At 34.9% G+C, this 20,852-nt stretch overlaps 1 protein-coding gene across 1 annotated transcript in view; it reads left to right on the top strand.

The window, feature by feature from the left end:
- Positions 1 to 20,852, top strand: part of LOC137623081 (serine/threonine-protein phosphatase 4 regulatory subunit 1-like) — a 380,975-nt gene that overhangs the window by 38,186 nt on the left and 321,937 nt on the right. The gene's annotated exons all lie outside the window — the stretch shown is intronic.

Consider the following 20,852-nt stretch of genomic DNA (forward strand, 5'->3'; position numbering starts at 1 on the left):
ATGAATATAGAATTATGGAGGGCGACTAATCCATGAAAGCAACTGCCTTAGGGCAGAACGCTATAATAGTAGTAGTAGACCCCAAACACACATACTCCATCCTAACCCCTCAGAACTAGCTCAATTAGGTAAGGCTTCAGAGAAGATCTGTGAAATCTTCCTTGACTAAGCCCTCTTCCCTTATCATGATGATCTGGTCCTTTTGAGACTTCTTCAGCTCCCCAAGTTCATTTCTTGAAAAGTAGATGTGTGCAGTATCTTACAGTAGTAACATTTTTATCCAGACCTCTATCTGAGTTCAATTCATTCCAAGTTCAAAGATTTATCAGTGAAAACACCCCATCCTTATAGCTCTTGCTTTTGTCAAGAGAGTGAATATAGCTCTTGCTTTAGTCAAGAGAGTGAATTAAAGTAAATGCCTTGTCTTGCAAGTCCAGTTTCACTTCTAATGAATTTCAAGACCAAGATCCTAACCATACATGTCTCTTTGCCTGCAGTAGATTAATCTGTTGGTAGACATCCTGACTAAATGATACCCTGTGTAGTGTGAGATTTAAAAAATCTTAATATCAAAACAGAAAGAATCTTTGTGTGGCATTAGAAATAATTTGGTTCCCAAGTCTAAGATTACCATGTGCTTCTTTCGGTTGAACTTTATCATTGATGTCCATTGCAATATAGATGAATCTTTGGTTCCATTGTTAAGAGTAAGACAGGACATCTGTGGTGGGGCTAAACCTATAATCTTTCTGAAGAACCTCTGTCTTGATCAAATTTCAAGTACTGTGCAATGAAGGTGTAATTTTGTTTTTATACAGTACTGTACATATATAATAGATGTTTGGATTGTTTACGATTTATGCTGTGCATTAGCTCCTTTAGTGGTACTTAGCTGAGACAATGGTAGCCTAAAATTAAAGGCAGTCCTTACCGTTTCTCTTAAATTTATCTGGGAGTTAGTTCTGTTGGAATATAGAGCATGTTGCTACATACAGAATAGTTGTTTCTTTAAACTTTTAGGATTGATTTCATTTGGTCTAGACTTCTTCATTGTACTGCATAGTCCTCACCACAAGGACAGTAACCTTTACTTGAGTATTCCTGCAGGTCTCTTGCACCACTTGCAGTAAGGTGAGGTTCACTAAGCCTTTCGCCATCTTCAAGCTGCGATAGATTTAGACAGTGAAAACTTTGATTAAAGTGAAAAGCATTTGAGGAATTTGTTTTCATTCTTTTGAATTCTTGTTCACTTACGGTTGAATTTTAGCAATACCTAGTACAGTACTGTACTGTACATTATCACTATCACTCCTAATGTGGAACTCAACTCTTGAATACTCTAATTGTGGAATTCAACTCTTGAATATCTGAAAAGAGCCATTGAAATAAAACAAATTTTCAGGATATTTACTATTTCAATACTTATTCATCCCCTACCTCTTCAAATCTAGTTGGCTTAGAAACAGTGATTAACAAATGCTATCACTAATCATAGCAATGATATTCAGAAACGACCTTGGAGGTAATTGAATTCAGGGTATAAATTAGTGTTTTAATTTAACTGTCATAAGACTTGCATTTCAAAACACAACATATAGATATTCGGTATATAAGTGTGTGTATATTTTTGGTATTGTTGATGGATTGTATTAGATAATCAAGAAATTACTCACCAATTATGCAATGACGTGGGACTTTGAGCGTAAGCAACAGCAGCCTCTGCTGCCAATCTAATCTAATCGTGTCTGTTATCAGGTGTTACAAAAATGATTTCATTGTGGAGGATTTTATTGCTTATGTGCTATAACCTTTTTATTGTTAAAAACTGAAACGGTGACATTTGGATTACTGTGTATATACTTTAAAGAAGTTCTTTGTCTTATAGATTACTTAGGTGTTTAGTTGTTTACGTTGTTTAAGTTCTGATCTTTCTTTTTTTTTCTACTTGGGAAAGGACTCATGAATTATTTACAGCAAAAGGACACTCCAAGATCAAACCAATGTTCTCTTTTCTTGGGTAGTGCCACAGACTCTGTACCATGGTCTTCCACTGTCTTGGGTAAGAGTTCTCTTGCTTGAGGGTACACTCGAGCACACTATTCTATCTTATTTCTTTTCCTCTTGTTTTGTTAAAGTTTTTATAGTTTATGTAGGTGATATTTATTTTATTGTTACTCTTAAAATATTCTATTTTCCTTTTTTCCCTTTCTTCACTGGGCTATTTTCCTTGTTGGAGCCTCTGGGCTTATAGCATCATGCTTTTCCAACTAAGGTTGTAGCTTAGCTAGTAATAATAGTAATAATAATAATAATAATCCAGTCTTCTGACAAGACTTTTACACATGAATCTTTTGTGTGAAATTTTGGTATTCAGTATTTACAGAGGTTTTTGTAAAGGACAAGTTTCCGTTTGTAAGTTTCAAGCAGAACATTTGGACGGTCCGATGCATGGAATGCATGACTAGAAGGAAGGAATAATAGTTTGTATCATTACGTTAATTCTTTGAGGAGATATATAGAGCCCAAGCCAAAGAATAGGAATGATGATGTTAGGAGATTTGAAAGGGTTCGACTTAGCCTGATAGGAAGCAGTTGTTGTTGTTATTATTATTATTATTGTTATTATTATTATTACTACACGCTAAGCTAGAACCCTAGTCGGAAAAAGCAAGATGGTATAAGCCCCAAGGCTCCAACAGGGAAAATAGACCAGTGAGGTAAGGAAACAAGGAAATAGAAATTATAAGAGGAATAATAGACAATCAAATAAAATATTCTAAGAACTGTAACTACATTAAATTAGATATTTTATATATAACCTATAAAAACCTTCAACACCAGAGGAAGAGAAATAAGATAGAATGGTGTGCCTGAGTGTACCCTCAAGCAAATGAACTCTAACTCAAGACAGTGGTTGACCTCAGTTAACTTTTCTCTTCAAATGTCATAAGCTTCACGTCAGGAAATACTTGTGGGAAAAGTTTCAAAGCATGACAGGATAAGAAAAGGAATTTTGGTCTTTCCCTCTTTCCTTTTATTCATTATTTAGTAATTATCAAGGCATTGTGTAGTTGAGATAATAAATCCAAGGTGGTGTAGTTTTCCAGCAACTGTATTTTTCTGACGAGTATTATTTTACAATCGAATTCTTCAATGCCTTTTGTTTTGAGCTCTTTGTGGATTCCATGCTTTTCTGTAGGAGTGAATGTTCTGTCAGGTTGTAAAATAGTTGCTTTTTTATAGAAATTAAAATCTATATTTAATGGTCATGTTGACTCTTGTCTACAGAATTTATGTATAATTTACATAGAGAATCTTTAGTTACTGATAATATCAGACCCTAATATATTAAGGTCTCTATGGAATTTCCTTTGGGGGAATTCATGATTATAATGTCACAAACACAAAATTTTGTAGTGACTTTAGTACTGTATTTTATGTCCAACGGTCCATTTATTTAGATTCTTGAACAAATAACACCAAAATGGTATAGTGTAACCTGGAGTCCTGAGCATGTTTTTATTTGGTTTTCTTGTTCCAAGTTTTGGTGATTTAAGCATCATTGGGTTATGGTTTTTAATTCTAAAGAAGCCCTTTCATTTGTAATGGAAGGGCCAAGGATGCGTGGGGGTTTGTTGAGAGGTGGTCATTTCCTTTGGCTTTTCTGTCATCTTCGATCTTTACTTTGAAAACCATCGCTACTGTTGGGCTCTTTTTACTATATATAGTCATCATTATTTGGTCATTTCTCTCATATAGTTTATTCTTCACTTCTATGTTCCTTTCCCCATTCTGGGCTGCTTTCAATGCATGGGTCTTTTTAAACTTGGGTTGGAGCTTGTCTTGTTATGATGATGCAATTTTTCAGCCATTTGAGTTTGTCTTTTATCACAGGAATGCATTACTTATGGGTGGGGTTGTAGGAAGAGGGAATATTCAAGTCATTTGTAATTAATTTTATCTAAGTGCAGTTTGTCCAACTGTTTTCTTGTTTGAAATTACTTGAAAATCAGTTATTTGTTATAGCCAATTGTTACAGATGCTTTTGTTTTATGTGAAATGCACTTGAGTTCGATTTTACCTTTTTTGAAGCTTAATGTAATTATCTGGCTTGAGAAGAGAAATTCAAGATGAAATTGATATCCCAAGGGACCTTTATGATATTGGTACCTATTGTAAATCAAATTCAATAAGTATGTGTACAGAAAATCTTGGAAGTGGAGGTGAGTTGAAATATATCATTTAGAATATTAGTCTTTCAACTGTCAATAAAGTCATGTTATGCGAAATATTACCAATTCCGAAGGTTATGGGTAGATCACAACAAAGTAATTCATAGTTGAAGACTTCATTACTTTCACAGCTAAATCATATGACTTGTGCATAGTCAGTAGATCAGCCTACTGTTTTTATAGTACAAATATGTTTTTAATTATATATACTTTATCAAGGGTGGCCTATGTGGTAACGTCCCTAACTGGTGATCGCCAGACGGGCTTTTAAGTCCCGCTCAAACTTGTTAGTTCCTTTGGTTGCTGCAACCTCACCATTCTTGTGAGCTTTAGGTCTATCTGCTGAGTTATCAACAGACATTGCCAGCCCCTATCTTGGGTGAGAGGGGCCTGGATTCTGATCCTATGTATATATGGTCAGTCTCTAGGGCATTGTCCTGCTTGGTAGGGCTATGTCACTGTCCCTTGCCTCTGCCATTCATGAGTGGCCTTTAAAACCTTTATGCTGTTGATCTGGGAAAAAGGGTATATAAATATTATATCTTTTAACATCATCATAAATTGTTTTTATTATATCGGATTTCCTGCTCTGGTATTGACCCTGAGATTAGTTAGCACTTCTGTGCCCTTACTCCTTGTATTTATTGTTTTCCTTAATAATTATGGAGATTTTTTCCCAGTAGTACAACACTTTCGAATAATATTTGCTGATGGAGATTAATTTACATTCATGCAATTAAAGCGAAACTTTTTGAATCATTTTAAATTTGACAATAAATATAAAGACGATTTTTTTTTAGTTTATTAGGATTTTTTCATTGTAACAGTATGGGATTTATTGCCAAGTATAATGGATATGCTTTTTTTTCATGTTTACAGCTTGGATAGTTGGATGTTAACATTTATTTTTAAAAAATCAATGACATTAAAATCAGGAATTTGTTTTTTCATTATCATACAATTCGCAAATAGAATTTTAGTGAATTTTTTTTAGATCTGAGGATGGGAGCAAGTTCCAGTGTTTAATTTTAGATATTTTAGGATTGGAACAAGATTCAATTTTTAATCTTAGATATATTAGGAAGAGAGCATGTTTCAGTTTTTAATTTTAGATATCTTAGGATGGGAGCAAGTTTCAATTTTTAATTCAATTTGTGTTTCTCAAATATTTGTTACATCTGGGAGGTACATATTGTCATAAACTCATGATTATTTAGGATATACAGTAAATAAGGCTCTGTTTTTTGTCCTGGTCGTATATTATATCTTATAGCTTCTTTTAAAAGTCATATATATAATTATGAAATACTTACTAGAAGTTTTTGAAGATTTAGTAAGGAACAGAACTCAACTGGAGAGGAATTAGTCCTATTAAATGTCTCCTGCTTGTAGATAATGTGTTTTGGCTTCTTTTATTCTTCACTGATTTTATAAATCAGTTGCAATTAGGATACTGTTTGGTTATCCCTTTTTATCATATATGGAATAAAAGTGAATGAAGTTTGTAGTTTAATACTGAATTATGAATTTTAAGTTGGTGTTTCTTATATTTTGGAATATGGCAGTTGATTAGAGTTATATGACTTGAATGTCAGGTAGATATTGCAATTATTATTATTATTATTACTACTTGCTAAGCTACGACCCTTGTTGGAAAAGCCGGATGCTATAAGCTTCTATAAACCTTTAGAATTGTAGATTAATTTTGTAGTGTACATTATATCTCTTTTTAAACCACAATGAACAGATAGTACAGTAGATGTCAAGAAACACTTTTGAGTTGATTTCTGCATTTTTTTAAGTGTGTATAGTATAATATATATATATATATATATATATATATATATATATATATATATATATATATATATATATATATATATATATATATATATATATATATATGGAAGACCTAATTCCGCGTTGTTACTGTTCCTACTATAATTTATTTTGATTCTTTATTTCTTCTTTTGTAGTTTTTTTATTTTCTTGTTTCCGTTCCTCACTGACCTATTTTTCCCTGTTGGAGCCTTTGGGCTTATAGCATCTTGTTGTCCTTACAGAGTTATAGCTTAGTTTGTAATAATAATAATAATAATAATAATAATAATAATAATCCAATTACAATTTTCCCTCGGTTTGTATTTTATGCTCTGGTTATTTTGAAGCAGACCATCTTGATATCTAGGACGTTTAATAGATGAATTAGGCGCAGTATTCTGTTGTGAGAGTCCAAAGGGTTGTGGATTTTGTCTTATGTCGTAGAACAAATCTTATATTACTCTTCAAATTAACCATATTAATTTGGCAAATCTTAATTTTAACGTTTTCACGAGGGATTTTTATTTACAAAATTACAAGAGGATAATCAAAATTCCGATGTTAACGGTAGATCTATGATGATGTAATCATAATTCAATGTTAATAGGAGATATGTGATGCATTCAGCCATAATATCTTGTGTACATTTATATACATTTATATAGCTACATTGGAACTGGAAGTAAATTAGCACACACCATCGCAAGCGGATAGTGCGCGAGTTTTATTCAAATTCCAAGCGGTTATTGTCGTTTGGCCACGCCCGTTGATTTATTGGAATCGAGGCGTATGCTTGTAAATCATCGAAAAGCAGGTTCTGCGACCTTGCGCGTCTGCGCTGTCCCGTGTTATAGCCTCGTATTCATTGATAAGTCAATGAAGAAGGACTTATCGACTTCAGATACTGAATGAATGAATTCGTAACCGCTGACATTAAAAGGTTACATTCAGAAAACTACTCTTTAAATGTCACCGGGCGCTTCTCTTGTTTTACTCCACTTATGGTGATTCTTTGGTAGTCGCCTTTGAATTGCGTAGAATTGCACGATACGCAGTTATAATTGGGTTAATACGCAGTTAGCTTTTCTGTATACCCCAGTGAAACAAATAAATATCGACGTAGTCTATATGTATGATTTGACAAGGGTCGTGTGTGTATGGTGCTTCCCTCTATCTTTGGTGTTAGCAAGGTGGTAGTTTCGTGGGTCGCCAATAGATGGCAGGGTAAGTTCCTTCAATTAGATCCTTACGGTACTCCATTCTCTAGGTTCCGAAGTTCGCCTCTTCCCTCCCGTGGTCCCTGTCCCCTACAGTACTCTCTCTCTCTCTCTCTCTCTCTCTCTCTCTCTCTCTCTTTCTCTCTCTCTCTCTCTCTCTCTGTAGCTCCCCCACTTCTCGTAACTCTCCCCCCCCCCAACTACCTAAACCTTCTTCCCATTACCTCTCAACTCCCCCCTCCCCCCCTTCCCACCCATTTCTCTTTGCCAGTCCCCTCCTTTTCACTGTCACTCTTCTTTCCACCCCTCTCTTCAAGCCAAGCCTCTTTCCTTCACGTTGTGCATCCCTCTACCCCCCCCCCCCTCTCCCCGGTAAGGGAAGGGAGAGGGGGGGGGTAGTTGATGTGGAGGGAATGGGTAGAACGCTGAAGAGGTGTAGGATATTGGACTCGTGGTAAGACACCATCTCTCTCTCTCTCTCTCTCTCTCTCTCTCTCTCTCTCTCTCTCTCTCTCTCTCTCTCTCTCTCTCTCTCCTTGTCTTTTCCCCATACGTATATAGAGTATTTTGCGTTTTCTTGTGTCGTGAGCCTCACAATTTCCTCACTGCTACCACAGCGTAGTAAATTCTGTTGAAGGGGAGGGCGCACGAGAGAGAGAGAGAGAGAGAGAGAGAGAGAGAGAGAGAGAGAGAGAGAGAGAGAGAGACTGGAAGCCCTAGAAATGTTTCGTCATAGCATTACCTTCTACCAAGGTAGATAGTGTTTATTTGGTGTTGCTTGGTTCTGTATTTCTTTTCTCGCGCACGCTTGTGTGTGTGTGTTTGTATGAAGAGAGAGAGAGAGAGAGAGAGAGAGAGGTTTAATTCACAGCAGTCGCGTTGTTATAATTGTGAAGAATGCATGTTCGCTTTCATAGTAGAGAAGCAGGGGTTAGTTTATGGTCTCTCCATTCTTAAACTTGGGTTAGAATCTTTATATTAAAACGAAGTAACTATTAATCGAATATAAACTTTGTTCTTAGTTTTAAAATTATTTATATGAAAGATTGCTAAGCTACAATCTTATTTAGGAAAAGCAAGATGCTATAAACCCAATGGCTCCAACAGGGGAAAATAGCTCAGTGAGGGACTTATATAAGGAAATGAATAAACTACAAGGGAAGTGATGAACAATTTGAATAAAGTATTTTAAGAACAGTAACATCACAATTGATTTTTCATGTATGTGTTATGTAAAGGAAGTACTTCTTATCACTTGATTTGAAATTGCGGGCAGATACGAATGCAACAAGGTTAGAGGTTACTGTTTATCAAATTATGATTTCCTCATTTCTCTTATATAGTTTATTCGTTACTCTTTCTCCGTATTGGAAAGATATCTTTGTGTGTTTATTAAGCTGCTTCCAAATGTACGCTACAACAAACCCGTTGCGATTAGCACAAAAAAATTTACAATACCCTCATTATGGTAATTTTTTTTTTTTACGTGCAAAAGAACAAATAGGCCTACACGGAATAGACTTCCAGCTGATGTAGTAAACAGAAACTTGAATTCAAAATTTACTACACAATTTTTTTTTTTACGCTCCAAAGAACTAAAAACACGGAACAGACTTCCAGCGGATGTAGTAAACAGTAATACGGTGAACGAATTAAAGACTAAATTATACAAGATCATAACAAACTCTTTATACGTTTAAAACAATTCTCTCTACCCAAGAGCAAATTGAGACTCCATAGATGTCTTCTAGACATCCAAAATTCTCTATAGCAAGTAACTAGGGCCAAACTTTCTTTTAATTGCCTAATTGATGATAAACCATTCATTCATTTTTAGGGATAATTCTTGATAATAAACTAACTTTCTGTGAGCATGTAAATATGACAGTTAATAAAATTGCCAAAGTAATGGGTATCATATATAGATTAAAAGAGTATTTCCCCTTATATATTATAAAACAATTGTATCACTCGTTAGTATCTCCTCACCTAAATTACTGCAATACGGCGTGGGGGAGTAGTAGTAGAAATGTCTTGCAACCATTAATTGTAATTCAAAAAAGACTGGTAAGAATCATAAGCTCCAGTGATTACTTAGCTCATACATCGCCACTTTTCCGGTCTCTCTCGATATTGAAGCTGGAAGACAATTATAAGCTCTCCTTAATGAATATGATGTTCCAAACACTTATTTTGAACAAATTTCCAGATTTAAGACGAAAAATAGTTCAGGAACAATCAGTTCATCCATATGGAACAAGAAATTCAAACTTAACTCTCCCTTTCATACGTATTAATAGATGCGAGCAATCGTATCTATACCAAGGTATTAAACTTTGGAATACTCTGCCCGCTTATCTAAAGGCACTGCTTAGCGTTCGGTCTTTTAAGAAATCATATACAAATCTCCTGTTATCTGGGTATTAAGCTTTATTAATAAATATTTATACTTGCCTACCTAACCACAACGCAAGTATGTTTCATTGTTTAGAATATTTTTTTATTTGTAAAACTAGTTCTTTTACTGAGTTTTTTGCTTAATATCTACAATTTTTTCAATGTATATACCATTAGCTTTCATATACCATCTTTCCTTATCATATAAATATGCATTTCCATTTGTTTTTAGGCTAAGATTCTCATTTATATGTATCTATTTGTATACATATGATTATGTATATGTATGCGTACATTTTGTATATCTATATCCATATTTACTTTATTTTTTATTTTTACTTAATTGATGATATTATTTTGTTGTATTATTGCCCGAAGAGCTCTGCTCCACATGGGCTTGGACTGAGTCTTTTTTTCTTTTTGTAAATCTTTGGATGTAAATATTTTTTTTGTCCAATAAACATTATTATAAGTGATCATCAGTATTGCGTTAAACCCCCTTACATACAGTCGTCTTTTTACGATATTAAGGCTCCATCTTTCTAATATTTTTTGGTAATTGTCTCTTCATCCCTCGTCATTATTATAATTATTATTATTGTTATTATTATTACGCCATTCAGAGGAGTCGGGTTTTCTGTTTGGCTAGAAAATATGAACAATGAAATACTAGAAACTTTTGGAGGTAATGTAAAGAATGAAAGAATATCTAAGATATGGAAAACATAGATAAAGATGTTAGTAAAACGGGCTGAAAAATTCTTTAGGTAAGATACAGGATAGAGTCAAAGAAGTATTCTAGAAGTTTTATTCCAGCTATGACCAGATTGTGGAATGATATTCGTAATTAGGCAGTTGAATCGGTGGAACTTATAAAGTTCAAACTTGCAGCGAATTTTTTTATGTTGAACAAGCTGACACAAGTCTCTTCATAGTTTATACATGACAAATGTATTTTAAGGTTTCGTATCTCCATGATCAGCAAAGCTGTACTAGCCAAGGCCACCCGTACTAGTTTGGTTTGCTGTGGCCGACCAGACAAGAGTTTAAGATATCTTATGTTTATTCATTACTTCTCTTATAGTTTTATTTCCTTTCCTCATTGCGCTAGTTTTACCTGTTGGAGACCATGGGCTCTTAGCATCCTGCTTTTCCAACTAGCGTTGTACCTTAGGTTGTAATAATGATTGGTAAATGGAAAAAATATTCAATGAGTTGAGTAAAACATTAGAGAATATCTCGTCAAGGAAGTAGGCAGGTCGTTCGAAAAACTTTGCTAGGAAAGCGTAAGGATAAAGTACGAGTGCGCTTAGCTAAACATTACAAACGTTAGTTATTTAGGTTATTATTATTATTATTACTACTACTACTACTACTACTACTTGCTATGCTATAACCCTAGTTGGAAAAGCAGGATGCCCTAAGCCCAGGGGCTCCAACAGGGAAAATAGCCCAGTTAGGAAAGAAAACAATGAAAAATAAAATATTTTAAGAAGCGTAACATTAAAATAAATATCTCCTATATAAACTATAAAAGTGTGCCAGTGTACCCTCAAGGAAGAGAACTCTAACCCATGGTACAGAGGCTGTTAATGTTATTATTTAATAAGTAAACAGAGGCTGTCCATTGCTTAACCAAAAAGTAGTTTTTGATAATCGATCGAATTCATTATCTGGGATATCATGCTTTTGTCTCCCAGTAGTATTTTGGTTCGTCCCAATATGATTTTGGTCTGCAAAAATTTGTGGTAATGTTAAAACATTTCATCTTAATAATGATGATAATCTCTTTTAAGGAGTTTTTTCCTTTTTTGTAGGGTACATTTAGTCTGGTTTTTCCCCAATGGAAAAATAATAAGGATAATTATAATAATGGCTTTAGAAACTTGGGCCGATGCTGAAAGTGAAAATCCTTTTGATCTCGCTTATATATTGTCTTCGGAATGAAGTGTTGCTTCTCACTTGTATGTTGTCCTAGGAATGAAGTGTTGTTTCTTATTGTCTTAGGAATGAAGTGTTGCTTCTCGCTTATATATTGTCCTAGGAATGAAGTGTTGCTTCTCACTTAGCCTATATGATGACCTTGGAATGAAGTATTGTTTCTTATTGTCTTAGGAATGAAGTGTCGCGTCTCACTAATATATTGTCTTAGGAATGAAGTGTTGCTTCTCACTAATATATTGTCTTAGGAATGAAGTGTTGCTTCTCACTAATATATTGTCTTAGGAATGAAGTGTTGCTTCTCTCTTATATATTGTCCTAGGAATGAAGTGTTGCTTCTCACTTAAATATTGTCTTAGGAATGAAGTGTTGCTTCTCAAATTATCTTAAAATTTGAGAAGGACGATGCTGAAAGTGAAAATCCTTTTGATCTCACTTATATATTGTCTTAGGAATGAAGTGTTGCTTCTCACTTATATTGTCCTAGGGATGAAGTGTTGCTTCTCTCTTATATATTGTCCTAGGAATGAAGTGTTGCTTCTCACTTAAATATTGTCTTAGGAATGAAGTGTTGCTTCTCAAATTATCTTAAAAGGTTTAGTAGTAGTAAGACAAAGTTCCTTCTTTAAATAGATTCTCTGAATTTGATTCGAAGTTGAGATTTCTTAAGGTATGTAGGAACGGGACTAGAGAAGACATCGTCTTATGCAAAATCTCTACATAGGAGACAATTGCAATTTTTAAAGAATGCTAGGAGAGAGAGAGAGAGAGAGAGAGAGAGAGAGAGAGAGAGAGAGAGAGAGAGAGAGAGAGAGATAGAGGGGGGGGGTAGATACTGTTGTTAAATATAGGCTTCTGCGTTAGAATGAAAAGACGGTTTGAACTTGTAGTCGATTATTAATCTCTCTCTCTCTCTCTCTCTCTCTCTCTCTCTCTCTCTCTCTCTCTCACACACGAGTTCCTTCCTCACTGGGCTATTTTTCTTTGTTGTAGCCCTTGGGCTTATAGCATCTTGCTTTTTTATTAGGGTTGTAGATTAGCTAATAGTTATATATATATATATATATATATATATATATATATATATAATATCCTTTTGAGTGGGGATACCTGAGTTTGCTGTGAGCGATCAGACATCGCTCTAGTTTTTCCATACCTGGTTATTCTATTTTTAGTATTGAATTATGTGCTTAGTCGTAGAGTTGCTATTTTATGTGCTCGTTATGACCATATCGGTAAAACGTACGTGCACATCCCGTGGAGTTATTTAAGCTGGCTATAAGAACTCTTAAATGTGTTGAAACGTGGGTATCTTGCAGCGTAGATTTTTCCTCGTTTTCCCGGAGATTATAGTAAATTCTAAATTTAGGCTTTTCCTACGTTCCTCTGTTAATTCGAGGCGATTGAAAAAAACGAGACGCTTTAACCAAGTTTAATTTTGGAATTTTTCTTAATGGAATGTGGTTTTAAAAGAAATTTTGTTTGGAGGATTTAGAAAATCAGATTGGGAATGTTCAGAGATGGAACTTATGATTTATATGATTTGTCATCGTTTTTTTACAATGAAGATATCGAATGCAATCATATTGTCGGATTGAAATATATCGAAGTAGACAAGAAGCGTAATTATTGGAGCGATGTCCTAGGTTTGGCCATTTTCATCACCATGCTGGCCACTGCGGATTGGTGGTGGTGGGAGACACTATGTTCGCTCACAGCAAACCAATCAAGTATGGGTGGCCCTGACTAAAGCAGCTTTGTTGGTTATGGTGATACACAAACTTTCACCTCATTGAGGTATCCCACGAGAGAGAGAGATAAAGAGAGAGAGAGAGAGAGAGAGAGAGAGAGATTAGATTGCCTTACCTATAGCAAGACACGGGCACGGGCTCTTGCGTTGGCAGGCTGTAAAGAGAGAGAGAGAGAGAGAGAGAGAGAGAGAGAGAGAGAGAGAGAGGGGATATTTTCAGATTGCCTTGTCTATAGCAAGACACGGGCTCTTGCATTGGCAGCCCGTAAAGAGAGAGAGAGAGAGAGAGTCGTACTTTGACAAAAACTTGAAAAAGGTTTTTAGAGAAGGGGGACGTCGGAACTTGGCACCGATTTAGATCAAATTTGGGTCATTTGGGCGTCTTTGTTATTGTCGGGAAAGCCTTTGATGTCTTCGAGGTTTTGCACGGTTTTGCAAAGGAGGAGAGTGGGTGGAACGTTGTGGGGGTTGTGAATTATGAATGAGATTTCTGAAGTAAAAAACTCATCTCTCTCTCTCTCTCTCTCTCTCTCTCTCTCTCTCTCTCTCTGGTGCTATCTATCAGTTTTCAAAGATAACAAGTTAAAGCTATTAGTGAATAGTTTTAGAATTATAAAGGAAAGTGGGAGAACAGCGTTCCAAGTATCCTGATTAGAGTAATTTTTTTCAGATTTTCCATCACAGAAAAATCGCAAACCTCTCTCTCTCTCTCTCTCTCTCTCTCTCTCTCTCTCTCTCCTCTCTCTCTCTCTCTCTCTCTCTCTCTCTCTCTCTCTCTCTCAATTTTCAATTGGTATTCACCCTGTTGGTACGGGTGTTGCATTTATAGATCATGGTATCACATTGTAATATGCGGTTTTTTAGGATGTTGGGCTAAACGAGAACCGGAAATGACGTCTGTTTGATTATTCTACCTTATGTAAAACGCGGTCTCAAATGATTTTTTAGTAGGAAGTCGGGAACTATATTCTTTGGGGGTTGTGACTTTTCAGTCTAAGAGATACGTCTAGAGAGCAGCTCTTAAGACTTTCTCCATGGGCCCCTTCTATTAGGGAGCAGCCCTTACACTTTTCAGTATAAGAGCCCCGTCTAGAGAGCAGCTCTTAGAATTTACAGTCTAAGAGCCCCTTCTAGAGAGCAGCTCCAAGGCTTTTCAGTCTAAGAGCTCCTCCGTTTAGTGAGCAGCCCTTACACTTTTCAGTCTAAGAGCTCCTTCTAGAGAGCAGCTCTTAAGACTTTTCAGTCTAAGAGGCTTGTCTAGAGAGCAGTTCTTTAGCTAGACATCTTATACTAAGAGTCGTTTCTAGAGAGCAGCTCTTTTAGTTAGAATTTTCAGACTTGCACTTTATATAGAGCAGCTCTTTTAGTTAGACTTCTCAGATTAAGAGCCCTTTCTAGAGTAGCTCTTTTAGTTAGAATTTTCAGACAAAGAGCCCTTTCTAGAGAGTAGCTCTTTTAGTTTGACTTTTCATACTAAGCCCTTTCTAGAGAGCAGCTTTTTTAGTCAGACTTTTCAGACTAAGATCCCTTGTAGTTAGACTTTCAGACTAAGAGCCCCGTCTAGAGAGCAGCTCTTTTAGTTACACTTTTCAGATTAAGAGCCCCGTCTAGAGAGCAGCTCTTCTAGTTAGACTTTTCACTCTTAAGAGCTGCATTAGAGAGCAGCTCTTTTAGTTAGGCTTTTCACTCTAATAGCCCCATAGAGAGAGTGGCTCTTTTAGTTAGATTTTCAGTCTAAGAACCCCATCTAGAGAGCAGCTCTTTTAGTTAGACTTTTCAGTCTAGAGAGCGGCTCTTTAAGGTAGACTTTTCATTCTAAGAGCCTTTTTTTAGAGAACAGCAATTTTATTATCACTTTTCAGTCTAAGAACACTTTCTAGAGAGCAGCTCTTTTAGTACTGTTAGACCATTCAGACTTGCAATTTCTGGAGAGCAGCTCTTTTAGTTAGACATTTTAGATTAAGAGCCTTTTCTGGAGAGCAGCTCTTTTAGTTAGACTTTCCAGCCTGTTCTAGAAAGCAGCTCATTTAGTTAGACTTTTAAGATTAAGAGCCTTCTCTGGAGAGCAGCTCTTTTTGTTAGACTTTTCAGCCTCTCTGGAGAGCAGCTCTTTTAGTTAGACGTTTCAGCCTTTCTGGAGAGCAGCTCTTTTTGTTAGACTTTTTCAGCCTTTCTGGAGAGCAGCTCTTTTAGTTAGACTTTTCAGCCTTTCTGGAGAGCAGCTCTTTTAGTTAGACCTTTCAGACTTGCCTTTTTTGGAGAGCAGCTCTTTTTGTTAGACTTTTCAGCCTCTCTGGAGAGCAGCTCTTTTAGTTAGACGTTTCAGCCTCTCTGGAGAGCAGCTCTTTTAGTTAGACGTTTCAGCCTTTCTGGAGAGCAGCTCTTTTTGTTAGACTTTTCAGCCTTTCTGGAGAGCAGCTCTTTTAGTTAGACTTTTCAGCCTTTCTGGAGAGCAGCTCTTTTAGTTAGACCTTTCAGACTTGCCTTTTCTGGAGAGCAGCTCTTTTTGTTAGACTTTTCAGCTTGTTCTAGAAAGAAACTCTTTTAGTTAGATTTTTCAGACTTAAGAACCCCATCTGGAGAGCAGCTTTTTTAGTTAGACTTTTCTTAAGAGCAGCTCTCAGACTTTTTCATTCTGAGCCCCGTCTAGAGGCAAGCTCTAGGCAATCACCAACGAACGAACGAACTATCGACATGCAAATCGATATAAAGAAAGCGAAATCATAAACGGCCAACATAAAGTGAGACTTGGCGAACTGCACATTCTCGAAAAACTTTTTCCAACGTCAACATCACCAACACGACCAGGAAGGCTGTTAAGAGTGAGGGATATGGGTGAGGGGGAAGGGGTAGGGGGAGGAGTGGCAAGGAAGGAAAGCAAGAAAGGTTACCGTAGGGGCAAGGGGGGGGAGGGGGTTAGGGAAATGCGAAGGTGGGAACCGAGCAGGGAACAGTATGCCTGGGAAGTAAGTGTGCGTGTATGGTAGTGGGCTCTCTCTCTCTCTCTCTCTCTCTCTCTCTCTCTCTCTCAGGAAATGGTGAGAGGAGGGGTGGGTGTTTGTTTGGGTAGGGAGGGGGCTACCCTGATATCGCCCCACCCCCCTATCTGGGTTTGGTAGAGCTCAGATGAAGACAGGCCTAAGGTCTTTTCATTACTTTAACGGGACTGGGGAGGGAGAGGAACTTTTGAAGGGGCCTGGTGGAAGGGAGGGGGAGGGGGGCGGTCGAACTTTACCCTCTTGCCCCACAAACCACCTTTTTCATTCTCTCTCTCTCTCTCTCTCTCTCTCTCTCTCTCTCTCTTTCTTTCCTTTTAGTATAGGAAACTTACTTTGTGCTTCTGTGCATTATTCTCTCATCTAGCCTACTATATATATATATATAATATATATATATATATATATATATATATATATATATATATATATATATATATATATATATATGCGTGTGTGTATGTATGTGTAAAATCACGGGGAAACGTGATGCTCAGATGCAAAATTAGCTCAGGGAAATTGAAATAGAACATATAGGATTAAGTCCTACTAGTTTCGTGATGCTGTACTTTTTCAGAGGACTGAAGAAGTATCGCGAATCTAGTCAGGATTTAATCCTATATGTTCTATTTCAATTTCCCTGCGGTAATTTCGCATCTGAGCATCACGTTTCCCTGTGATTTTTACACACGCACACACAAAACTATCGTTCAGTTCAATTATTACAGAAATCAAGGAAAGGACGAATGTTTAATTTTTGCATTTTTAATGTATTGTACAAAAAGGAGATTTTGTAGTCGCCAAGGAAAAGTTGTATAAAAGTATTCAATATAAGAGGTCTATACACGTCGGGCAGTAAGTAGTGGTAGGAATGAAATTTTTTTGTAAATATTTTAGAGAAAAATATTTATATTTGTACAAGTTTGTTGAAAAAAAGACTCGTACGATAAGGGAAAAACAATAAGAAAGAAACATTGCCACTTAACTAATAATAATATTGCATATTGGACAAAATATTTACGTAGACGATATTTACAATAAAGATTCAGTCCAGACCCATGTGGAGCAGAGCTCTTCTTGCAATAATACAGCTAAATTAGTGTATATAAGAACAAAATAGAAATTGATATAGGCTACATATACATTATATATATATATATATATATATATATATATATATATATATATATATATATATATATATACACACACACACAAGTATATAAGATAGAATGGAAGTGTATATTCATATAATAACAAAATATATAGTAATGGTATATACATTTAAAATTGTAAATATTAAGCGAAGATTGAATTAGAATGTTAGGAAATGAAAATAAGTTTTACAAACAGAATATCATAACCATGAACACTGGTATTATTTATGGTTAGGATCTACTAAGAGCTTTAGTACACAGATAACGAGATTTGCATATCTATCACAAGCACACGTGATTTAATAAACTTGTACAATAAACTTGTATATGATTTCTGAAAAGGTCGAATATTAAGAATCTTATATAATCTTAATTCATTTAATTTGCATATATGTTTAGGTCGGCAATTATCTACGACCAGTGAGCTTTAGTACACAGATGAGAGATTTGTATATAATTTTTGACCAGGTCGAACGCTAAGAATCTTCTATAATCTTAATTCAATTTGCATTTATGGTTAGGTTGGCGAGTATAATTATTTACAAACAGCTATAGTACACAGATAACGGGATTTGTATATGATTTTTTAAAAGGCCGAATAATAAGAATGCTCTATAATCTTAATTCATTCAATTTGCATTTATGATTAGGTCGGCAGTTATAATTATTTAGAGAGCTTTAGTACACAGATAACAAGAGATTTGTATATGATTTTTTAAAAGACCCAACGCTAAGAATCTTCCATAATCTTAATTCATTCAATTTGCATTTATGATTAGGTCGGCAGTTATAATTATTTAGAGAGCTTTAGTACACAGATAACAAGAGATTTGTATATGATTTTTTAAAAGACCCAACGCTAAGAATCTTCCATAATCTTAATTCATTCAATTTGCATTTATGATTAGGTCGGCAATTATAATTATTTACAAACAGAGAGCTTTAGTATACAGATAATAAGAGATTTGTATATGATTTTTCATGAGGCTGAATGGTAATAATCTTCCATAATCTTAATTCATTCAATTTACATATATGTTTAGGTCGGCAATTATAATTATTTAGAGAGAGCTTTAGTACACAGATAACAAGAGATTGGTATATGATTTTTCATGAGGCTGAATGGTAAGAATCTTCCATAATCTTAATTCATTCAATTTACATATATGTTTAGGTCGGCAATTATAATTATTTAGAGAGAGCTTTAGTACACAGATAACAAGAGATTGGTATATGATTTTTCATGAGGCTGAATGGTAAGAATCTTATATAATCTTAATTCAATTTGCATTTATGGTTACGTCGGCAATTATAATTATTTACAAACATAGAGCTTTAGTACACAGATGAGAGATTTGTATATGATTTCTCAAAAGGCCGAATACTAAGTATCTTCTCTAATCTTAATTCATTCAATTTGCATTTATGATTAGGTCGGCAGCTATAATTATTTAGAGAGAACATTTAGTACACAAATAACAAGAAATTTGAATGTGATATTTCGTAAGGTCGAACGCTGAGAATCTTCCATAATCTTAACTCATTCAAGGGGCGACTTTGATCCCACTGTTTTCTCAGTTTACTTAAGCATATTCTCTCCGACCTTAACCGTTGTGACGCCAGGTTACATAAAATCGTTCAAAAAAAAAAAAAAAAAATCGTGTGCATTTTCGAGTGTTATTTTGAGGCTCAACGTCAAAAATTAATGGATTAGTTACATTTATCTCTGAAAGGAACTGCGACGTAGCTTTCGTGTTTTTTTTTTCCTGTTATTCGCTCAGTCCGAGTAACGGTAACGCTAGATACCGTTATGTTACAGTAGTTTTCCATTGGTGTCGCGTAGAGGGAGATTTGTGGAATCTGCGACTGGATTATATGACTTTGTTGTTATTATTATTATTATTATTATTATTATTATTATTATTATTATTATTATTCTTATTTTTATAATCATTCATATTTTTATTATTATTATTATTATCATTATTATTATTATTATTAGTATTATTATTATTATTATCATTCTTATTATTATTATTATTATTATTATTATTATTATTATTATTATTATTATCATTTTTTATTATTTTTATTATTATTGTTATTATCATTCTTCTTATTATTATTATCATTATCATTACTTCCTAAGCTACAACCCGAGTTAGAATAGCAGAATGCTACAAGCCCAGGGGCCCCAACTGGGAAAATAGCCCAGTGAGGAAAGGAAACAAGGAATAATAAAATTTATTTAAGAACAGTAACAAAATTAAAAATGAATATTTCTTAAGTAAACTATAAAAACTTTGACAAAACAAGAGGAAGAGAAATAAGAAAGAATAGTGTGCCCTCAACCAAGAGAACTCTAACCCGAGATAGTGGAAAACCATGGTACAAAGGCTATGGCACTGCCCAAGACTATTCTAGTTATCTGTTATTATTATTATTATTATTATTATTATTATTATTATTATTATTATTATTATTATTATTACTTCCTCCAACGAAGTTGGACCGAGGTTATGTTTTACCCCCTGTTTGTGTGTTTCTTTGTGAACAGCTTCTTGTCCACAATTTTAACCGTTGATTAATGAAACCCGTAGAGATTAACTGTTATGTAAAAAGCTGGAAATAATTAAATTTTGGAATGTCAAGGTCAAAGGTCAGGGTCAAGCAAATTGTCCAATTCACATAATCAGCCAAAAGTTTGGACATCGTTGTCACAGACTTCAAACTTGTTTCATTTTTGAATGCATGAAAATCCACGCCAATTAATACATGTTAAGGTCAAGGTCGAGTAGAAGATCGAGATATAAGTTGCTTGCGGCGGAGGTCTGCACTCTACTGAGTGCCCCTCTAGATATTATTATTGCATGAAAAAGTGTAAATGAATATTTGCTACATATTTATTGTTATTATTTATTATAGCGAATTATTGTTGTTGTTAATATTATTATTATTGCATGAGAGTAAATAAACATTTACCTATTTATTATTATTATTATTATTTATATCTTTGATGCGGTCATTTCAAAGAGGAAAACTGTTATATATTATTTACTTGAGGTAATCGTACTGTAAATTTATACAAAGCGAATAGGGTTTTAATTATAGATATTTTGTTGTATTCGCTCTATTCAATAAGTACCAGGTCATAATTGTATATATTAGATTTAAATAAAGAAATAAAAGTGGGATACAAACTCACTCTCTCTCTCTCTCTCTCTCTCTCTCTCTCTCTCTCTCTCTCTCTCTCTCTCTCTCTCTCTCTCTCTCAACTTGAAGGATTTTTTGCAGGTTTAAACCTCTTTTTCTCAAAATTTAGCAACTAGGATTTTTCCGGT

The sequence above is a fragment of the Palaemon carinicauda genome, chromosome 30 (genome assembly GCF_036898095.1).
Source record: "Palaemon carinicauda isolate YSFRI2023 chromosome 30, ASM3689809v2, whole genome shotgun sequence".
NCBI lineage: Eukaryota > Metazoa > Arthropoda > Malacostraca > Decapoda > Palaemonidae > Palaemon > Palaemon carinicauda.